This window comes from Dendrobates tinctorius, unplaced genomic scaffold (assembly GCF_039654945.1).
Source record: "Dendrobates tinctorius isolate UK_male_01 unplaced genomic scaffold, ASM3965494v1 ptg000166l, whole genome shotgun sequence".
Lineage (NCBI taxonomy): Eukaryota > Metazoa > Chordata > Amphibia > Anura > Dendrobatidae > Dendrobates > Dendrobates tinctorius.
This window is the reverse complement of record NW_027361833.1, coordinates 11756741-11762491: the sequence shown is the minus strand read 5'-3', so window position 1 is coordinate 11762491 and position 5751 is coordinate 11756741. Positions and strand designations below refer to the sequence as shown.

Sequence of the window (5751 nt, the reverse complement as noted above, 5' to 3'; positions counted from 1 at the left end):
GTTACAACCAAGGTAGGCAGAAGAGCATCTCTGAACGCACAGTGCGTCGAACTTTGAGGCAGATGGGCTACAGCAGCAGAAGACCACACTGGGTACCACTCCTCTCAGCTAAGAACAGGAAACTGAGGCTACAATTTGCACAAGCTCATCGAAATTGGACAGTAGAAGATTGGAAAAACGTTGCCTGGTCTGATGAGTCTCGATTTCTGCTGCGACATTCGGATGGTAGGGTCAGAATTTGGCGTAAACAACATGAAAGCATGGATCCATCCTGCCTTGTATCAACGGTTCAGGCTGGTGGTGGTGGTGTCATGGTGTGGGGAATTTTTTCTGGGCACTCTTTGGGCCCCTTGGTACCAATTGAGCATCGTTGCAACGCCACAGCCTACCTGAGTATTGTTGCTGACCATGTCCATCCCTTTATGACCACAATGTACCCAACATCTGATGGCTACTTTCAGCAGGATAATGCGCCATGTCATAAAGCTCGAATCATCTCAGATTGGTTTCTTGAACATGACAATGAGTTTACTGTACTCAAATGGCCTCCTCAGTCACCAGATCTCAATCCAATAGAGCATCTTTGGGATGTGGTGGAACGGGAGATTCGCATCAGGGATGTGCAGCCGACAAATCTGCGCCAACTGTGTGATGCCATCATGTCAATATGGTCCAAAATCTCTGAGGAATGCTTCCAGCACCTTGTTGAATCTCTGCCACGAAGAATTGAGGCAGTTCTGAAGGCAAAAGGGGGTCCAACCCCTTACTAGCATGGTGTACCTAATAAAGTGGCCAGTGAGTGTATATATATATATATATCTATATGGAGCAATATATGGTGACCATCGTATGGAGCCCATTATATATGGAGAATTATATGGGGCCCATCATACAATGGAGCATAATATGGGGCCCATTATATATGGAGCATTATATGGGGCCCATCACACACTGGAGCATTATATATGGGGCTCATCATATTCTAGAGCATCATAAGGGGCCCATCATACACTGGAGCATCAAATATGGGGTCAATTATATATTACCAGTAGTGATGAGCAAGCACTAAAATGCTTGGGTGCTCGTTGCTCGGGTCAAACAAGTTGAAATGCTCGGGTGCTCAACCCGAGCAACGAGCTAAGTGTAAGTCTATGGGAAAACTGAGCATTTTTGCTGCGACCCCCCGGGGGGTTCCTTTTAGGGTCCAAAAACATCTGAAATCGATGGGAACAGTGCTAAAATGACATGGATACATCAAGAGGAATACCACTGGAAGCATTTCTAACTCCCAGGTCACAGCTGTGAACAATGTTGTCAGAGTGTTACGCCACTTTTACAGGCACACACTAAAACATAGACAGTAGATACGAAACCAAAATAGATTTTCCTGGGAAAAATGCTAAGGAACACCCTTTCCAGGCTAATGATTTGTATGTAAAGCAAAATAAATACCCCCCCAAAAAACATGTACCTCCACCACTTGGGCTATGATCGCACTTAGCGTTTGAGATGCGTTTTTCAACTGTAGAATTGCTTTCAACCAATATAAATGCATTCACTGGGAAATGTCATTTTAACATTTAACAACCTTTGCTGGCCATGTGGATTGTGACACATCATCAGACACATCCTGCTCCATTTATGAAGGAGGGACTCTGAAAGTCACAAAGCCTATTTTTATAGGGGCATCTGGTGGCAATAATATTCTTAAAGGGTCATCAACCGGCTATGCTTTGTTGTTCCCATTATTAAACAGTGGGTCTCCTATACTACTATTGCCTACGCAGTGAGTTGCTTGGCTGCCAAAAATTAGGATGCACCCCAATACCCCTTTGATGAGATGTACAGGAGAGCCTCATGAAAAATTGTTCCCATTATGAGAAAATGGGTCTCCTATAGTGTTTGCTTATGCATTTAATGCAAGGCATGCCCTGCCCCACAGTTAGACGCACCCCAATAACACTTGGAACAGACGTCCTGGATGGCCACATGAAACCAAAGTTCCCATTAGTTTTCATTTGGTACTGCCATATTGTTAGCCTATACATTGAATGCAAGGCCTCCCCTGCCACAAATTTACACACAACCCAATAACACTTGGAACAGACGTCCTGGATGGCCACATGAAACCACAGTTCACATTAGCATGAATTTTGTGCTCCCAAAAAGTTTGCCCATGAAGTGAATTCAAGGCCTTCCCCAAATTTGCACTCACTTCAATCCCCCTTGGAAGAAAAGTGGAGGACCTCATAAAAAAATTACCCATTAAAAAGGAGCTGACTCCTATACTTGTAATGTCCATACACTTTAGTATGGGCTGACAAACCTTTAACCCTGGGGAATACACATCAACATAGTGTGTAAACTTTTTTATGGGCATTATAAACACTCTAGAAAACAATAGCGTGGTTTCCTGCACAGTTGCTGCTGGGAAGGTGCAGGTTTTTAGCATAAATATGGCAGACAAGTCATTGGATGAAGTGATCAGCGATCATGGTGACGGTGAGAATTGGAACGTACAGGATTAATAACAGGGGGCTATGGGAGGTATGAGATCCAGGATCCAGCCTATAATGATTAGTCGTTTGCCCACCATCAATTACCAGAATGCGTTTGATGCCCGTCAGAAGATAGATGTAACAGATGCGCATCTGAAGCTTGGCATAAAAGATGCCCGTGAGAAATAGATTGCCAAAGATGCATGTGTCCATATAAAGGGTAACGTGCAAGATGCTCACGAGATGTTTAATTCTAGAAAGCAGCAGATCAGTGTTGGAAGAAAACCAAACGAATTGATGGATGTTTGTGAAAAGCTAAGTTTAAAGAGGAGTGCACTGGCCGTAACTATCAACACACCTGTGGCACAAGGTTTTTCATCTTCACCCATACATATTACCAAGAATATCCAAATTTCACAGCCTAAAACTATTTGTTCCAGTGTAACAAACACTGTTGAAGGAATGCCAATAAATGTAGTTAACCACAACCCTGGGAAACAACATATTTCCTCTTTACAAGATATGGACGATGATGGCATTGATGATGACTTGGAACTTTCCCACATCCCCACCAAGAAGATGAAGATCACAGCTGCCAACAATGTGCAAAAAAGGCCATGGATGTCTGGAAATTCATTTTCTCTTGGGCAAACTTTACCTCTCACTAAAGTGGTACAGAATTATGCATACACAGCTCCCATGTCTACTCAGCACGAGACTTTGACACCTTTATTGCACACAAAGGCTCTAACCAATGTGTCAAGGACACTTGTCACCAAGGAGGCCAGTTCATCAGTAGGGCCCACTCCAAAAGAGTCTGTCTTTAGCCCCTGAGAAGGCAAAAAATGACCATTAATGATTTGCATCCAAGAGTCACAAAGGAAGATATTGTGGATCTTTTCTGTGTATGCGGTGCCTTGAAGCACACCTGCTTGTTGAGTTCCGGAGCCACAGAGGTTGTGTTTGTAAGAAAGTTAGATGCAGTTGGTGCCTTCAAAACATACAACAGATGCCTAGATGGACAGCCAATTAAATGAAATCTTTCTTTGAATGGTAGTGTGATAACATCAGACAAGCCCATATTTCTAAGATTAAGTGACACCCCATCAAAGAATGAAGGTGAATCTAGAAGAAACACAACCTCCTCCTCCAGCTGAACATTTTAAAGTGGTCTCTTAATTTCTGCCAAAGCTGTATGTACCACTCTCCAAAACTTTGAGGACTCCATCAAGATGGTGAATGGCGATGATGCCATAATTAGCATCACCATCCCACTTTTCTGTGTTCTAATAATAATAATAATAATCGTTATTTAAATAGCGCCAACACATTCTGCTGCGCTTTTCAGTTTAACAATTTCAAACACAACAGTCATAAGTAATAACGTTAACAATAATAAAATAATTAAAGCGAAATAAAATGACCCTGCTCATGAAAGATTGCAATCTACAATGAAGTGAGGGAGATATAAAGTACAGGTGTGTATTTTCAATTATGTATTTACAATGAAGGTCCAGACATCTTTAGGGACTGGGGGATAGAGATAGTGAATGAGCTACACACACACACACTTACACATCAAATGACTTTGATTAGGGAAAGTGATTGGCTGCTCTGAACAAATATTTTTTGAGGGAGCACCTAAAACAGTGCAAGTTGTAGCTGGTCCTAATTTCTTGGGGTAGATCATTTCAGAGGTTTGACAACATGCTGGCGAAGTCTTTGAGTCGGAAGCGGGTGGTACGGATTAGTGCAGAGGTTAGTCGAAAGTCGTTTGCAGAGTGCAGCGATCGGCTAGGCCGATAGACAGAAATGAGGGAGGAGATGTGAGGGGGTGCCGCACTGTGGAGAGCTTTGAGGACAAGAAAAAGTACTTTGAATTGGATCCTATAATGAATAGGCAGCCAGGGTAATGACTGGCGAAGAGTGGACACGTCCGAGTACCGATTAGCCAGATGGAAGACCCTGGCTGCTGCATTAAGGATGGACTGGAGAGGGGAAAGTTGAGTAACGAGGAGACCAATTAAGCGCTCTCTGCTCACAATCAAAGAGGATGCATTGCTGGTGGAGCATGGTGAACCATACAGGGAGATTACACACAGCCCAGCCTCATCTCATCCCAACGTGGATTGGGTGACAATGAGGAGGAGGAAGAACAGGAGCTAGTTTCATGCATTATAGACGGTACTATAAGCACAACTGTCATACCGTGTGTTCAGCGCAGATGGCCTGAGGACAAGGAGGAGGAGGAGAAGGAGGAGAACATGATCAATCGTCCTCTTGGTGAGGACATAGAAGTCTTGCCTGTTAGCAGTCTGGCACGCATGGCAGAATTTTTGTTGCAATGCCTTTCCCATGATCCACACATTATCAAAATTTTCGCTGACACTCATTACTGGTTGGTTACACTTCTAGACCAATGCTATAAGGAAAACGTTCAATCTCTTCTTCCAAAGGAAGATATGTGTACTAAAATTTTGCAGTACCAGAGGGCCATTCTTGTGGAATTATTAAAAAAAATTACCATCTGAAAATGCTGGCAGCAGAAGTCACAGTTATTTGGACAACCAAGGAGTACAGGAGAGAGAGACAAAGCTCCAATCCAGCAGAGGCAGGGGAGCATTTACAAAGATCTGGGAGAGTTTTCTCAGACCCTCCCATCGCCCTGGCCCAGAGGCATGAGGTACAAGAGAACAAGAAGAAGTGTGAGAACAAGGAGTGCAAAGTTTGGGAAGATGCTGAGGGAGTACCTTGCTGACCGTAACAACGTCTTCCGTGATTCCTCTGTGCCTTTTAATTATTGGGTATCCAAGCTGGGCACGTGGCATGAACTGGCTTTCTACACCTTGGAGATCCTGGCCTGCCCTGCCACTAGCATTTTGTCAGAGCGGGTTTTAAGTGCTGCTGGTGGAATTATAACTGATAAGTGCATCCGCCTGTAAACTGAAAATGCGGAGATACCACAATGTTCAATATGTGGCCTGTATTTTTTGTTTTTACCGCAGAATAGTGTATAGGACAAGGGAAACTGGCAGCAAAAATGGTTGAAAGGAGGTCTCGAATGCCACAATTTGTAGCCTAGAGATAGATGAGGAATCAGATAGAGACACCAAACTGTTCAATATGTGGCCTGTATTTTTTGTTTTTTGTTTGTTTTCCCACACAATAGTGTATAGAACTAGGATAAGATTCAGCAAAAACAGTTGAATAGAGGCCTGAAATGCCACATTTTGTAGCCCACAGATAGATGAGG

At 43.4% G+C, this 5751-nt stretch overlaps 1 pseudogene; it reads left to right on the top strand.

Annotated features, from left to right (window-relative positions):
• The first annotated feature begins 2549 nt into the window (after nucleotides 1-2549).
• LOC141053621 (polymerase delta-interacting protein 3 pseudogene) lies at nucleotides 2550-3535 on the top strand (annotated as a pseudogene).
• The last annotated feature ends 2216 nt before the right edge of the window (nucleotides 3536-5751 follow it).